The following is a 17791-nucleotide window of genomic DNA, read 5'->3' as shown; positions in this document are numbered from 1 at the left end:
TCACCAGCCCCTCCTCTCCACCCCACAGCCCTGTCTTTCCCTGGGTCTCCCAGACTCCTGTGATGGCCCTCTGGTCACCACCATCTCTGCACCCCCCTGACCCCACCCCACGCCTTCCTCCACACCCTGTAGGACATAGTCCTAGACCTATCTCCTTCTCTAATCTGATCCTGTACCTTCTGAAAGTGTTTTAGATATTCCTTGTCATCTCTGGTCTTGCACTCCCTCATGTTTATTCCTGAGACTTCTAAAATGGCCTTTTCCAGGCAGCCTTCAGAATGGGAGAAAATAATAGCAAATGAAGCAACTGACAAACAACTCATCTCAAAAATATACAAGCAACTCCTGCACCTCAACTCCAGAAAAATAAATGACCCAATCAAAAAATGGGCCAAAGAACTAAATAGACATTTCTCCAAAGAAGACATACAGATGGCTAACAAACATATGAAAAGATGCTCAACATCACTCATTATCAGAGAAATGCAAATCAAAACCACTATGAGGTACCATTTCATGCCGGTCAGAATGGCTGCGATCCAAAAGTCTACAAGCAATAAATGTTGGAGAGGGTGTGGAGAAAAGGGAACCCTCTTACACTGTTGGTGGGAATGCAAACTAGTACAGCCACTATGAAGAACAGTGTGGAGATTCCTTAAAAAACTGGAAATAAAACTGCCTTATGATCCAGCAATCCTACTGCTGGGCATACACACTGAGGAAACCAGAAGGGAAAGAGACACGTGTACCCCAATGTTCATCACAGCACTGTTTATAATAGGCAGGACATGGAAGCAACCTAGATGTCCATCAGCAGATGAATGGATAAGAAAGCTGTGGTACATATACACAATGGAGTATTACTCAGCCATTAAAAAGAATACATTTGAATCAGTTCTAATGAGGTGGATGAAACTGGAGCCTATTATACAGAGTGAAGTAAGCCAGAAGGAAAAACACCAATACGGTATACTAATGCATATATATGGAATTTAGAAAGATGGTAACAATAACCCTGTGTATGAGACAGCAAAAGAGACACTGATGTATAGAACAGTCTTATGGACTCTGTGGGAGAGGGAGAGGGTGGGAAGATTTGGGAGAATGGCATTGAAACATGTATAATATCATGTATGAAACGAGTCGCCAGTCCAGGTTCGATGCACGATACTGGACGCTTAGGGCTGGTGCACTGGGACGACCCAGAGGGAGGGTATGGGGAGGGAGGAGGGAGGAGGGTTCAGGATGGGGAACATATGTATACCTGTGGCGGATTCATTTTGATATTTGGCAAAACTAATACAATATTGTAAAGTTTAAAACTAAAATAAAATAAATAATTAAAACCTTAAAATAAATAAATAAATAAATAAAATGGCCTTTTCCACCCTAGTGGGTCTACCATATTGATTAAGGGTCTGGGCTTCAGAGTCAGTCAGACCTGTTAAAATTCTGGCTCTGCCAATCCTCTATGACCTTCAGATGCACTATACTAATGTTTGGATTGCAGTTTGCTTTCAGTAAAATGTAGATAACAAACACTTCATATAGTTGCCGTATGGTCTGAACAAGATAATGCATATAAGGTCTGAACTCTGATTTTTCATGAATTGCTTCTGGCTTGTTTTTCCAGCTTGTCCCAAACCCCCAGCTCATACTTGGGGTCACCCAGAACAACCTGCTGTTCCCTGAGCATGCTGTCCTCTTCCTGGGGTTCCCTTGTCCTTTCTCCTTATTTGATGAACCCCCAGCCATTCTCTGAGGACAATTCAAGTGTCACATCTTTCTAAAGCCTCCCTTTACCCCATAATCAGACTCCTCTCCTCCGTGTGTCTGTCATTCATATGTTCAGTTATTCCTGGTAGCAAATACTCCGGAGTACGGCCGCTTAACACAACAACTATTATACCTCACAGTTTTGTGGGACAAGAATTCATGCAGGGCTCAGCTAGGTAATATTTTTGGTACCGGATAGCATTGATAGGAGCTTCCCCGGTGGCTCAGAGGTTAAGAATCTGCCTACAATTCAGGAGCCACAGGAAATGTGGGCTCGATCCTTGGATAAGAAACATCCCCTGGAAGAGGGCACGGAAACCCACTCCAGTATTCCTGCCTGGAGAATCCCATGGACAGAGGAAACTGGCAGGCTACAGTCCATAAGGTCACAAAGAGTCGGATGCAACTTAGCATGGCATGGGACAGCATTGATAGAGGTCCGCAATGGCATTCAGCTGGCAGATGGACTGATGTGCAGGATCCAGGACAGCTTTGCTGCATGCCTGCTATGTTGGCCAAGATGGCAGGGAGGCTGGGCTCTGCTGGGACTGTCCTCTGAGTGCCTACACGTGACCTCTCCAGCCTGGTAGTCTTGGAGGAGTCCATCTTCTTATGCGGAAGCTCCAAGGCCAGATGTATCCATGAGCAAGTAATCTAGCCTCAAAAATCACGTGGTGGCTTCTACCATACGCAGTTAGTCCAAGCAGTCACAAACCTGCCCGGGTTCAAGAAGAGAAAACCGACATCCCCACCTCCCAAGAACCCTCTCAAGAGGATTCTTAAAGAATTTACAGACTAGTTTTAAAACTGTCACAGTATACATATTTTATCTCTTATCAGATGATGACAATCATGATGGTAACTATTTGTCCACATATTTGCCCCAACATGGGGCTTCCCTGGTGCTTACTGGCTTCAGACAGTATAGAATCTGCCTGCAATGTGGGAGACCTGAGTTCGATCACTGGGTCAGGAAAATCCCCTGGAGAAGGAAATGGCAACCCACTCCAGTATTCTTGCCTGGAGAATCCCACAGACAGAGGAACCTGGTGGGCTACAGTCCATGGGGTCACAAAGAATTGGACATGACTGGGCAACTAACACTTTCACTTTCACTTGTCCCAACATACAGGATGGCCTTAAGAGGGTAGACTGTTTTTTGCATCATCTACTATTTATTGAACACCTACTATGTACCAGGCACTGGCGTTTACTTATAGTATTTCTAAACCTTGAAATAACCCTGCAAGATGAATGCCGAAGCTCAAGACAATAGAGTACTTTGTACAAGACCACATGGTGAAGTCAGAATTCAAATTTGGTCCATCTGTCTCCAAAACTACAAATTTGGTCCATCTGTCTCCAAAACTACAAATTTGGTCCATCTGTCTCCAGACCACATGCTTGGCAAATTACAGAAACCAGTGGAGATTGAGGACAGTCACACAATTTAAATGGGCTTTCCATCGGGTCCATCTAAAATGGGTTGTCCTTGTACTCTGAGGAGTTCCCTAGCAGAGCTGTTTCTCTGGACCCTCCCTGAGCTGAGAGAGGACACTTGTGTCTGTGCCCCTGCGACTTGGCAGGTCTGCCTGAGACCTGTGGGCATGAACAGTCCTATAGGTGTCCTCACAGATCTCTTCCTTCAAATCTCATTTCTTTTCTCACCTATTTTCTTGAAACAAAATTGTAAACTCTGTTAGGTAGCAACTTCCCTCTCAAACTTATAGTACCTGGCAGAAACCTCCTGAGTGTTCAGGAAATACTCATAAAAGTGGAAATGGAGCCCCCTGTGCCTGGGAACCTGCTGGGCCTGCAGCAGCCCTCCATATGACAGGCCTCACATTTAATAGCAAGAGTGCAGGTTGAGAGGACTCCAGCTGACCTGGGAGTCTCCCCACAGGCTTTCCAAGTTGTCATTCACATATGTCACTATTTCCAGGGCCCCTGCTCCCCCGAACTTGCACCCTCCTCTTACATATCGAACTCTTCTCTGCTATTCCCTGTTGTTGGCTAAGACCTTGATCCACGGTAGTGGGGAGGGAACCCCCTACAGCTCACCTGGTTCAGCCCCATCACTTCACAGATTAGTAAACTCTGAGACCACGAGGGCACAGACCTTGTCCAGCATCACTCGGCTAGAGCATGGCAGCAACAGGCAGACCTGAGACCTCCTGCCTGCCAGGCCAGTGTATTCTTGCTGTATCCACTGCCTCACACACCAGCATATTCCACTGGAAGCCAAACGGAAGGGGATTTTAAAAAGAGGAAAGAAGAAAAACCTAAACTCCTCAGAGAGCCACTGCAATGGGTTTTTCTCATGAGGCCATACTGATGTCTTCTTGCCCTGCCATCCTGCCATTAATTAGGGCTTATTTTCAAGGCTGGCATAATCAATAGGCTGATAATCATACGTGGGAAGGCCAGCATAATCATCTTCTGCTTTTTTTTAATTGTGGTAAAATAACATATAACATGAAACCCTTTGTAAGTGTACAGTTCAGTAGTGTTAAAAATATTCAGGTTGTGCAACCAATTATCAGAACCTTTTCATCCTTTTTCATATTGCAAAATTGAAACTCTGTACCCATGAAGCAATAATTCCCCATTCTCCCCCTCTCACCATCCCCTGGAAACCAGTATTCTATTTGTGGAATTTGAATTTCTATGGATCTGGCTACTCTAGGTACCTCATATAACTGGAATCATACAGTATTTGTCTTTTTGTGACTGACTTGTTTCACTTAGTGTAATGTCCTTAGGCTTCATCCATGTTGTAGCATGGGTTGGAATTGCCTTCCTTTTTCAGGTTGAATAATATTCTATTGCTTGTACATACCACATTTGATTAATCCATTCATCTGTTGATAAACATTTGGGCTGCTTTCATCTTCTGGCTATTGTGAATAACACTGCCATGCCTGGAAAATCCCATGGACGGAGGAGCCTGGTAGGCTGCAGTCCATGGTGTCGCTAAGAGTCGAACACGAATGAGTGACTTCACTTTCACTTTTCACTTTCATGCATTGGAGAAGGAAATGGCAACCCACTCCGGTGTTCTTGCCTGGAGAATCCCAGGGACGGGGGAGCCTGGTGGGCTGCCGTCTGTGGGGTCGCACAGAGTCGGACACGACTGAAGCGACTTAGCAGCAGCAGCAGCAAACGTGTATATATGAGTACATCTTCCAAACCTTGCTTTCAGTTATTTTGGATATATACCCAGATGTGAATATCTGAATCACATGGTAATTATATGTTTAATCTTTTGAGGAACAACCATACTGTTTTCCATATCAACTACACATTTTACATTCCTACCAACCGTGCACAGCTTTCCAATTTCTTCTCTACAGCCTATCAACACTTGCTATCTTCCATTTTTTATAGTAACCATTCTAAATCACTTATCTTCTTATATATTTCAGTTATGTCCATTCAAAAAATCAAGTGAATGATAATACACACACACACACACACACACACACAATGGCTGGTGCATAGTAGGTACCCATTGAATATCATGTCTTCATATTATTTTTTGTAACCTTCTTCCCCGTCATCCACCTTTCCTATTTCACTAGATTCCTCTCAATTTTGTGGTTCTAAGAAGGTCAGACCCCAATGTAAGAGTCTTAGAAAAGAATTAAAAACAAAAAAATGTAGAGATTCTTGACTCCTAGCCAAAGCAAGTGACATTGATCTTTTCATAGAAGACTCCCCGCTTTCCAGATTTCTTTGCCTATCAAACTGAGTAACCCAGAAGCTCTTCACATTTCCTCCCAGAAAGCTTTACTTCATCTTGACTCCAACTAGAAGGAGCCCATCCACTGAACATTCATAACTTGGGGCCTGGTCCCAGCCTCCCTCTTAGCTTTGAGCCTGGAATAGAAATACTTTCTGACAGGCTCTCAGCCTCTCACTGCTTACTGTGAATGGGCCAGCACTTCTTTCCTCCCTCCATGTGTGGCAAGGTCCCAGCAGCCCGTGCCTGTTGCAGCTTCATCAACACCCCCGCTTCCCCAGTTAGTGCTTCATTGTACACATGAGTATGCAGCCATCATCCTGAATTGGGTTGGCAGCACTGAGCAAGGTCTTTAGACAGAGACGGCCTCATTCACCACAGTAAGCCTCTTACATGATTTGGTTTTTATATGGACAAATCCCAGCTATGTACACATGTAGCCATGGGAGTTGGGACTACATGAAGTTCTCCTCAGTGAAATGCCTTTTCTCAGAACTACCAGTTTTAAATCATGAATAAAACATAAATCCTGCTTCTGAAACCATTGCCCAAAATTACTTATTAAAGAGCATATGTGTACATGTGTCCCCCCATCCTGAACGCCTCTCCCACCTCCCTCCCCACCCTAATTGATTCATGTCAATGTATGACAAAAAACCAGCACAATATTGTAATTAGCCACCAATTAAAATAAATTTAAAAAATTTTACAGAGCATATGTACCTATTCTTTTAACAGACATATTGAGAGCCCACTCTATGCCGAGCACTGTTCAAGGAACTGGGAATTCAGCAGTGAAAACACAAACTAAGCTCTCCATCCCTGTAATGCTAGTGGAGGAGAAAGACTATCAACAAAACTAATAGGGAAAGTGCACATTGCCCGTCGTAGGAGAAGCAATACAGCAAGGAAGGGAGACAGGAAATGTCTAGGGTGGTGTCAGGGGAGAAAGTTTACACAAGATCACCAGGTTAGCTTCTCACTGAGAAGGTAACATTTCATAAAGACAAGAGAGAAGAGGAGTGAGCCTCTTGAGACTTTGGTGAGAGCCTATATGAATGTCAGGTAATAATAAATATAAAACTTGAATCATTTGCTAGCACAGTGGTTTACCAAGTACTTTTCTGTAACTATCTCCTTTGATCCCAACAGGCTCTGATAGAGATGGGATTTTTGCCCAGCCCAGGGGATAAACTATGAATTCTGATATTCAAGTCCAATCTTGTTCCCCTTTGTCTGGACCCTGCCTTAGCCCCTACCTGGTGCATCACACCCCTAAAAATATTTTACCAACATTTGAGGGGCTAGAATCCAGTCCAGAGCTCCAAGCAGTCTCACTCTCCATCCTTCCACATTCCCAAGACCAGGGTCTCTCTCTCTCTCTCTCCAGACTGCTGCTCATTTTCTGTCTGGCACTCCACTGATTTGCAGTTCACCAGCCTCCCCCTTGTTTATCCCTGGGCTTCTAACAAGGTCTTTTCCACCTGGTGGGTCTAGCATCTTGATTAAGAGCGTGGGCTTCATTCAGAGTCAGGTAGACTTAACATATGTCTCCGTGACTGTGGGTCCCAGTTTCCTTCTCAGTGAAATGGAGCTAATAACTATCATAGAGTTGCTATAAGGTCTAAATAAATCACCGCATATAAAGCCTGTAATATAGTCCCTAGAAAAAGCTAAGCACCCAGTAAACAGTGAGGGTGGTTGTTAATCTCACTGTGATTGATTTCTGCATCAGCACTCAAGACTACCTTGTCTCTTCAAGCAGTCATCCTTCATACCATGGCTTCCATAGATGGAATAGAGGCAAGATGACCTCCCATCTGTCTTCAGGAAGCCAAGTCTACCCGACTTCCTTCCGTGGAGGTGCCTCATAGGGCCACTCCCCATAATCAGCACTCCTGTCTCTGTTCCTCCAGTCTCAATGATCCCGGCTCGCCTTCACTCTTCATTCCATGCAGCCTTCTCCACTGCATACTCTGCATAGTCCCTCCAGGGTGCTCAGTTGTAGCTGTGATTTGTTAATGATTAGTATTAATTCTCCAAGGTGCAACCGGGATTGTTCATTGTTTACTGAACAAGCAAGAGGAGAAAATGACATAGTTTATAGTGAGCTATGGTGCAGATTGGTTAAATGTCATCACTCTTCAGGGAGATTAATGGTAAATGCACACAGAGGTCATTTATAACATTAAAAATAAAATTACTGCTGTGTCTTTTCAGCAAAGCAATGAAGATAAATGTGACATAGAGAAACCTTGGGAAGAGGACTGTGCAACAAAATCAAGGGATATTGAGGCCACAAAGAGATAAGAAAATTTTTAATTTCTTTGGAGAGCTCAACTGCAAAAATGAGACATACTGCATCCCACTGATGGCCCATAGGCATCCTTGTGGTTCTTCATAAGTTTATACGAAGACTGGCTTTGAGGAACTTGGATTTTGAAACAAACTGTCAGTGGTTCTGTCATGTCAACTGGCAGCCATGGTTTCACCTGAGCACCATCCTCGCCACCAGCCTGTTCTGTCAGTGTCACCTCAGACACAAAATCCATCACTCACTTCTCTCCATCTCCACCATCACCAGGCTCCAGCAAGGTGCCTTCATCTCTTACTTAGGCGGCTACAATGATCTATGAACTCATTTTCCCACTTCTATTGCCCTCTGTAATCCATTCTCCCTAAATTGATCTTCCCGACCTGGAGGTTGAACCTGGATCTCCTCCATTGCAGGCAGATTCTTTACCAATTGAACCACTAGTTCAGTTCAGTTCGGTCACTCAGTCATGTCCGACTTTTTGTGATCCCATGGACTGCAGCATGCCAGGCCTCACTGTCCATCATCAACTCCCAGAGTTTACTCAAACTGTTGTCCATTGAGTTGGTGATACCATCCAACCATCTCATCCTCTGTCGTCCCCTTCTCCTCTCGCCTTCAGTCTTTCCCAGAATCAAGGTCTTTTCCAATGAGTCAGCTCTTCACATCAGGTGGCCAAAGTACTAGAGTTTCAGCTTCAGCATCAGTCCTTCCAATGAACGAACACTCAGGACTGATCTCCATTAGGATGGATTAGGTGCATGTCCTTGCAATCCAAAGGACAATCAAGAGCCTTCTCCAACACCACAGTTCAAAAGCATCAATTCTTCGGTGCTCAGCTTTCTTTATAGTCCAACTCTCACATCCATACATGACTACTGAAAAAACCATACCCTTGACTAGATGGACCTCTGTTGGCAAAGTAATGTCTCTGCTTTTCAATATGCTACCTAGGTTGGTCATAACTTTTCTTCCAAGGAGTAAGCGTCTTTTAATTTCCTGGCTGCAGTCACCATCTGCAGTGATTTTGGAGCTCCCAAAAAATAAAGTCTGCCACTGTTTCCACTGTTTCTCCATCTATTTGCCATGAAGTCTTGGGACCGGATGCCATGATCTTAGTTTTCTGAATGTTGAGCTTTAAGCCAACTTTTTCACTCTCCTCTTTCAATTTCATCAAGAAGCTCTTTAGTTCTTCTTCACTTTCTGCTAAGGGTGGTGTCATCTGCTTATCTGAGGTTATTGATATTTCTCCCAGAAATCTTGATTCCAGCTTGTGCTTCATCCAGCCCAGCATTTCTCATGATGTACTCTGTATATAAGTTAAATAAGCACGGTGACAATATACAGCCTTGACATACTCCTTTTGCTGTTTAGAACCAGTCTATTGTTCAATGTCCAGTTCTAACTGTTGCTTCCTGACCTGCATACTGATTTCTCAAGAGACAGGTCAGGTGGTCTGGTATTCCCATCTCTTGAAGAATTTTCTACAGTTTATTGTGATCCACACAGTCAAAAGCTTTGACATAGTCAATAAAACAGAAAAAAATGTTTTTCTGAAATTTCTTGCTTTTTCAATGATCCAGCAGATGTTGGCAATTTGATCTCTGGTTCCTCTGCCTTTTCTAAAACCAGCTCGAACATCTGGAAGTTCACAGTTCACGTATTGCTGAAGCCTGGCATGGAGAATTTTGAGCATTACTTTACTAGCGTGTAAGATGAATGCAATTGTGCGGTAGTTTGAGCATTCTTTGGCATTGACTTTCTTTGGGATTGGGATGAAAACTGACCTTTTCCAGTCCTGTGGCCACTGCTGAGTTTTCCAAATTTGCTGACATATTGAGTGCAGCACTTTCACAGCATCGTATTTTAGGATTTGAAACAGCTTAACTGGAATTCCATCACCTCCACTAGCTTTGTTCATAGTGATGCTTTGTAAGGCCCACTTGACTTCACATTCCAGGATGTCTGGCTCTAGGTGAGTGATCACACCATCATGATTATCTGGGTCGTGAAGATCTTTTTTGTATAGTTCTGTGTATTCTTGCCACCTTTTCTTAATATCTTCTGCTTCTGTTAGGTCCAAACTATTTCTGTCCATTATTGAGCCCATCTTTGCATGAAATATTCCCTCAGTATCTCTGATTTTCTTGAAGAGATCTCTAGTCTTCCCCATTCTATTACTTTCCTCTATTTCTTTGCACTGATTACTGAAGAAGGCTTTCTTATCTCTCCTTGCTATCCTTTGGAATTCTGCATTCACATGGGTATGTCTTTCCTTTTCTCCTTTGCTTTTTGCTTCTCTTCTTTTCACAGCTATTTGTAAGGCCTCCTCAGACAGCCATTTTGCTTTTTTGCATTTCTTTTTCTTGGGGATGGTCTTGATCCCTGTCTCCTGTACAATGTCACGAACCTCTGTCAATAGTTCATCAGGCACTCTATCAAATCTAGTCCCTTAAATCTATTTCTCACTTCTGCTGTATAATCATTAGGGGTTTGATTTAGGTCATACCTGAATGGTCTAGTGGTTTTCCCTACTTTCTTCAATTTAAGTCTGAATTTGGCAGTGAAGAGTTCATGATCTGAGCCACAGTCAGCTCCCGGTCTTGTTTTTGCTGACTATAAAGAGCTTCTCCGTCTTTGGCTTCAAAGAATATAATCAGTCTGATTTCGATGTTGACTATCTGGTGATGTCCATGTGTAGAGTCTTCTCTTATGCTGTTGGAAGAGGGTGTTTGCTATGACCAGTGCGTTCTCTTGGCAGAATGCTATTAGCCTTTGCCCTGCTTCGTTCTGTACTCCAAGGCCAAATTTGCCTGTTACTCCAGGTGTTTCTTGACTTCCTACTTTTGCATTCCAGTCTCCTATGATGAAAAGGACATCTTTTTGGGGTGTTAATTCTAGAAGGTCTTGTAGCTCTTCATAGAACTGTTCAGCTTCAGTTTCTTCAGCATTACTGGTCGGGGCATAAACTTGAATTACTGTGATATTGAATGTTTGCCTTGGAAACGAACAGAGATCATTCTGTCATTTTTGAAACTGCATCCAAGTACTGCATTTCAGACTCTTGTTGACTATGATGGCTACTCATTTCTTCTAAGGGATTCTTGCCCACAGTAGTAGATACAATGGTCATCTGAGTTAAATTCACCCATTCCAGTCCATTTTAGTTCACTGATTCCTAAAATGTCGATGTTGACTCTTGCCATCTCCTATTTGATTACTTCCAATTTGCCTTGATTCATGGACCTAACATTCCAGGTTCCTATGCAATATTCCTCTTTACAGCATCAGACCTTGCTTCCATCACCAGTCACATCCACAGCTGGGTGTTGTTTTTGCTTTGGCTCCATCTCTTCATTCTTTCTGGAGTTATTTCTCCACTGATCTCCAGTAGCATATTGGGCACCTCCCGACCTGGGGAATTCATCTTTCAGTGTCCTGTCTTTTGCCTTTTCATACTGTTCATGGGGTTCTCAAGACAGGAATACTGAAGTGGTTTGCCATTTCCTTCTCCAGTGGACCACATTTTGTCAGAACTCTCCACCATGACCCATCCATCTTGGGTGGCCCTACACGGCATGGCTCATAGTTTCACTGAGTCAGACAAGGCTGTGGTCCACTAGGGAAGCCCCTAAATTGCTCAGAACAACCTTTTTAGAAATCAAGTTATTTTCAGTCTCTTGTCTATACTCCTTAAGCAAAATTCACACCCCTTCCCACAGCCTGCAAGATCTTGCCTGACTGGGCCTCTGCCTCCCTTCCCATCCACTCTTCATGACCCTCCTGGCCCTTGTGATCCTTTTGCGCCACACTGGCCTTTGCTCTGCTTCTAGATCATTGGTATCATTTCCCACTCCCGGCAATGCAGTTCCTGCTCCTCTGCAGCTCTCCACACGGCTGACTGACTTCTCTTCTCCTTCAGTATCAGCTCGAGCATCTCCTCCCCAGAGAAGGTTCCATGGCCTACCCGTCAAACCAGGTCACCCATGTCACCTTCTGTTCACTACCCTAACCCTAGGCTCTTAGTAGAATCTCTGAACATTGTTCACTAATCCAAAGCTTGCATGGGATTTCGGCTGAGAGGGGAAGATGTGTGTATGGAATTGCTACAGTGCAACCTAAAGGAACTAGTAATTTCCAGAATGCCAGGAAATTCTACCTCATCCCATTTTTCTACTTAAACTTAGTGATCTATTTTGCACTTCTTCTGCATACATTTATTAGCACTTACTATGTGCCAGGCACTCTCCAGGAGATAAAATAAGATAGACCCCCTGCCTCAAAGAATTTAGAATTTAGTGGGAGAAGTTAGCAATGCAAACATAATCACCAATGGGGACAATGAGTTCACCATTAAAGGTGTATAGTGATTACCAGAGAACCGCAGAGGGAGGCATACATCTTTCTTCAAGGGAGAAGAACAAGCAATCGGGGAAAGTGACATCTGAATTAGAAGGAATTGCTCAGATGGAGAAGGTGAATCTAGCCCACCAAATTGGGTTACACAAAGGCTGTAGCCATGGCTGCATGTTCAAGAAACTGCAAGTCATGGTCTTCAGCTAAAGATGCAAACCACACGGTGAGGCTGGGAAAGTGGGCTGAGCTGGGTGTGCAAAGGCTCAGTTTGAACTGAAGGCCATGGAAACCAGTGAAGGTTTAGGATTAGGACCTAAAGGGAGCTGGGCTCAGAAAACTAACTCTGGTGGTGGAGGTGACACTAGAGACAGATAATCTTAGAAATTCTTCCTTGCAATTACTCTTCATAGCTATTATTTATGTCACAAATTACTATTGGGTTTGTTTGAACTTTTGTTTTGCTGAAAGGGTTTCATCTTCTCTTGGGACATGAGGGCTTCCCTGGTGGCTTAGATGGTAAAGAGTCTGCCTGCAGTGCAGGAGACCTGGCTTCAATTCCTGGGTCAGGAAGATCCCCTGGAGAAGGAAATAGCAACCCACTCCAGTATTCTTGCCTGGAAAATCCCATGGATGGAAGAGCCTGGAAGGCTACAGTCCATGGGGTTGCAAAGAGTCCGACATGACTGAGCAACTAACACATCAGGCATAAGGGATCTCCAGAGGTACTGTCTGCCTCCAAAATTTGGCCTGGTCAACCCCTTCATTGACAACTTTCTACCCAACCTCCATGGCCAATTCTCCCAAACTCTTTGGGATGCTCTTTAGCTCCTAAGAAACCCAACGTCATTTGATCCTCACAAAAATCCTGTATATTAGACAGCCTCCCTGATTTATAGAAGAGAGAAGCTTGTGAGGATATGTCCGAGTTCACACCACCAGCTAGTAGAAGAGGAGAGTGGAACCTCCTTGCACTTGGAACCTAGTCTCTGCCCCTTAGGGGTCTCGTCAGCACAGACTGAACATAGTGGTGCCTCGGATCTGCTGGAGTCATAACAGAAATGAGAGCCCTGCATCAAGGAAGGAATTGTCACCGTGAGAGAGGGGTGGTGCTGGAAGGCTTGAGATTCTTCCAAGGAGCGAAGGAACTGAAGATCAGTTAACCTTGTGAGCACTAGAGGTCTCAGATTGTGGTGTACCTAGTTGTCCCCCATGGGGCTTGTGGAACATGCTGGATCCAGAGCCCCACTCTGAGATCTTCAGACCCTGTAGGTCTGCAGCGAGGCCCAGAAGTAGCATGATTACCAAGTTCAGTGTGACTTTGATGCAGAGAGTCTGCGAACACAACTAGCCCATGGTAAATGTGAGTGACTGGCTGTGGACAGTCTACAAACAAGGAAACTGAGGCCCAGAAGAGTGACTGGCTCATGCTCCCATGAGTCTTACTAGTGGCAAGACAAGTCCTCAAACCAGCTCTCCTGACTCCTAGCACAGCATTTCCTCATCCCACCCTCTTGGCCTCTGAAGCCAGGCCCTCTCCACACCAATTTACATTTTGAGTAGGAACCGAAGATGCCAGTTCTTTAATGAGGTTGTCCGCACTACAATTTATGAGGCCAAAGCCCTCAACAGGACTGGTCTCTGCCAGGCTTAATTTACACAGTTCCCAGGCCTTCCAACACCTCCATTAACATCAGCGTGGTGGTGGCGGCTGTTAGCCTGTGTGCATTGTTTGACTACATCCTCATCATGTCACCATCCATTTTCATGTCTCTGGGCTTGTTTACCCTTGAACACCTGATTCTCCTTGTCCTGGGAAACAGTAAGTTTCCACTGGGAGCCTGGCTCAGATTCCAGCCCCACTCCTGACCTCCCCACACTCTAGAAGCTGGCCTCCTCCCACCATAGTTTCTGCTTCTCTTTCATTCAAGAGCAAGATCTGCACTCCCCCTCCACTGATGCAGCACTCAAATTTTCCCCCTTTAACGAGTGTCATCAGTTAGGCAAGAGCAAGCAGGTGGGAGACAGCCCAAAAGCTGATACAACTGTGCCTTTTTTAATGTCACATAAATCACCATAATTAAAAATTAATTAAGTGCCCTAAAATTTGACATTCATTTAAAAAAGAAATTTGAGTTACGAGAGTTGTGTAGATTTTGTAGCATGAAGTCTCTGAGACACGATTGAAGGAGGGGCGTAGGTGTGGGTTTCTGTTTTGAATGAGCAATTAGGGAGAAGGAACCATTCCCAGTGAGCAAACCCAATGAATTACTCAGCGTCAAACAGCGGTTCACGTAACCCGACCGGGGCCCCACGCATCTCGGGTGCAAGTCTGAACTGGTTTCTCCCTCACCCAGAGAGAAGATAAACAGGCAGGCAAGTGTGGCATGCTATTTCAGGAGAGATATTCCAAGATGGAAATGACAGATGACCGAGATGGCAGGAGACAACAGGGGAAGCTCGCTGGGTGAGTGACTTGGCAGCAGGCTCCAAGGAAGCCATTAAGTGGTCAGCATTAATAAAGGCAGCACGAACTATATCCGAGCAACCCTTTAAACAGATAGTTACCAAGAACCACTGCTCAGAACCCCAGAATCAGGATGTTGAAGATGGAAGGGGTCTTGGAGGTTAGGTCTGAGACCACTCCCTCACTGTACCAGGGGGCATTGGAGAACCATGGAGGTAAAAGACCCACCTATGACACATAGGCGCTCAGGGCCAAATCCTCCAGCCCTTCAGGGAAGTGGCCCTCAACCCTACACTCATGAGAATCATTCCAGAAGCTTGTACTTATTTACTCATCTATTTATTTTATTCTTGGCTGTGCAGGGTCTCCATTGCTGCACACAGGCAGCAGGGGCTACTCGTCATTGTAGCGCAGTCTTCCCTCTGTGGTGGTTTCTCTTGTTGCGGGGCACGGGCTCTAGAACGCAGGCTCAGTAGTTTTGGTGCACGGGCTTAGTTGCTCCGTGCCTTGTGGGATCTTCCTGGACCAGGGATTGAACCTGTATTCCCTGCATTGGCGGCAGATTCTCAACCACTGGGCCACTAGAGAAGTCCCCCAGGAGCTTTTCATACCCTGGTACCAAGAGTCTGTCCTCCAGAAATACTGGTTTCATTGGGCCATGTGGGGCCCGAATATCAACAGTATTTCTAACTTCCCAAGTGATTCCCTGGGCAGTCAGGGTGCTGGTTCAGAAGGTGATCTAACCCAAGTGATGGGAGAAGAACCCCATCTGAGGTCATCTGACCACGTTCTGGGCCTTCCCTGTGGTTTACTCCCTGTGAGACCTCAGGCAAAGCACCTAGCAAATAACTGGCTGGATTTTGTACTGCCTTGCTGTTTAGATAGCATTTCTTTCTCCGTTATTTAATCTCTTGAATCCTCATTCTTCTGATTAATCAAATGGAAATACGAATAACTGTTCTGCCAGTTTTTCATGAGGTTCAAACAGAGAAGGATTGGGAAAGCACATTCTAAGCTATTACAGTGCTGTACAAAGGTAAGGAATGATGGTGGCTTACTACACCCATGTATGTATGTGTGCTAAGTTGCTTCAGTCATGTCTGACTCTTTGAGACCCCATGGACTGTAGCCTGCCAGGCTCCTCTGTCCATGGGATTCTCCAGGCAAGAATAGTGGAGTGGTTTGCCATGCCCTCCTCCAAGGGCATCTTCCTGACCCAGGGATCAAACCCACACCTCTTGTGTCTCCTGCATTGGCAGGTAGTTTCACCACTAGTGCCACCTGGGAAGCCCAGTGACTTATACTATTATTCTGGAAAGAAATGCCTCCTCAAAGGTAATAAATAGATTTCCATAGAGAAGACCCCTACTAACCAAAAAACCCCAGCATCAGTCTCCCTGAAGTGACTTGATCTTAGCTCTCCCTAATCTTTCTGTGATTAGGGCATTTGGTGTTTCAGTGGTTTCCATGAATCACCAGAACCTGTGGCTGGAAGACCTCAAGAAGAGGGTGTTGGATCTTCTTTTCCAGGCTCTGTCCCTTCCTTGCTGCACTGGGGCAGGCTGCGACCATCCAGGGCCTCAGTTTACCCTATTCCACAAGCCAGAATTATCATTTCACAACCACAGAAAGGATGCTGTTTCAGAAACTCGGGCCCTTGATTAAAACCATTCACCAAGGGTACTTTCCTCCTTGAAATTTATGGGCCCCATAAAAAAAGAACTTGAGAAGACAGAGCGGTTGTTTTTTGTTGCGCCTCATTAGTTTTGAGTTTGGGCTGGCAGTAGAGATCAGAGTACCAGGCATCCATCTAATTGAATCTCTCACAAGCATAAAGTTCCCTGTGGTATGGAGGAGGCTATGCCAGGGAGCCTGTAAGTATCCAACTGGGGAAAGGAAATGAGGAAGAGTTGGTAGAAGCAGGGCTGGAGGAGACAGCTTCTCTGGACTGTGGCTGTGCAGCAGAGAGGTCCTGGGGATAAACACCAGGGCACCCAGAGAAAACACCAGGGCATCCAGAGAATGAAAGCAGCACCCCTCCCATGACTGGGCCCCTCCTCCATCCGGGTTTGTGAGTAAAGGACAGGGTACTGACTCCCTGCCCTTTTGTACCCATTATCACCAGTCCTGAGCACATCCTCCATACCACCCATCACCTGGTGGGGGGACCCCATAGACAGGGTGCAAAAGATAGAGATCAAGATGTGAAAATGTGGGTTTCCACCAATCTCTCAGCAGGCCATGTGACCACTCTGAACCTTTGTATTATCAACTGTTAATATAAAGCAGGCATGATGATCACATCCATAGTTAATACATACCACAGTTCAAGTCCCAAATATTGGGGTGAGGAGATCTCTACACAAGCCACTGTTGTAGATTCATGGAAGTAAGACTTGATCCCTCCCTTCAAGTCACTTACAGTTTGGTGAAGAAGACAGGCATCCAAACAGCTAGTTGCGTGCTAAGTCACTTCAGTCATGTCCAACTCTGTGCAACCCTATGGACTGAAGCCTGCCAGGCTCCTCTGTCCATAGGGTTCTCCAGGCAAGAATACTGGAGTGGGTTGTTGTGCCTTCGTCCAGGGGCTCTTCCTGACCCAGGGATCTTTTATGTCTCCTGCATTAGCAGGCGGGTTCTTTATCACTAATGAGAGGGCAACCTTGCAGTGAGAGAGCAACTCAAAGACTACAAAAGCCAACCCACACCTTACTTACCAACCCACATGGAACAAACACTCTAAGGCACAAAGAAGAAGAAAACACCAAGGAAAATATGTAGGTTTGGATTACATACAAATTTTAAAACTCCTGGATATCAAGATGCATTATAAACAGAATGAAAATACATATAAAATACTGGGGGGGGGGGGCGGGGAAATGCCAAGCATGTGATAAATAATTTCACATCCTTGTTAATAATCTCATACAATTCAGTAGGAAAACATGGAGAACCTAAAAGGTAAATTGGCAAAAGGAAGTGGGCAATTCCCTAAAAATCAGAGTAAGATAAAGCTAGTAACATGTGGGAAAAAAATATACACCCTCACTAGCAAAGAAATACAAATAAAACAGCAGGGAAATACTTTTAGTTAAAAATCACGATAATGTTCAGAGCTGGCCAGGATGTAGTAAGAGGG

The 17791-nt window shown here is 44.8% G+C and overlaps 1 protein-coding gene across 1 annotated transcript in view; it reads left to right on the top strand.

The window, feature by feature from the left end:
• Positions 1 to 17791, top strand: part of ALK (ALK receptor tyrosine kinase) — a 738336-nt gene that overhangs the window by 590152 nt on the left and 130393 nt on the right. The window lies entirely within an intron of this gene.

Source organism: Bos mutus, chromosome 11 (genome assembly GCF_027580195.1).
Source record: "Bos mutus isolate GX-2022 chromosome 11, NWIPB_WYAK_1.1, whole genome shotgun sequence".
NCBI lineage: Eukaryota > Metazoa > Chordata > Mammalia > Artiodactyla > Bovidae > Bos > Bos mutus.
Note: the sequence above shows the minus strand (reverse complement) of the source record. Positions and strands in the feature narration are given on the sequence as shown.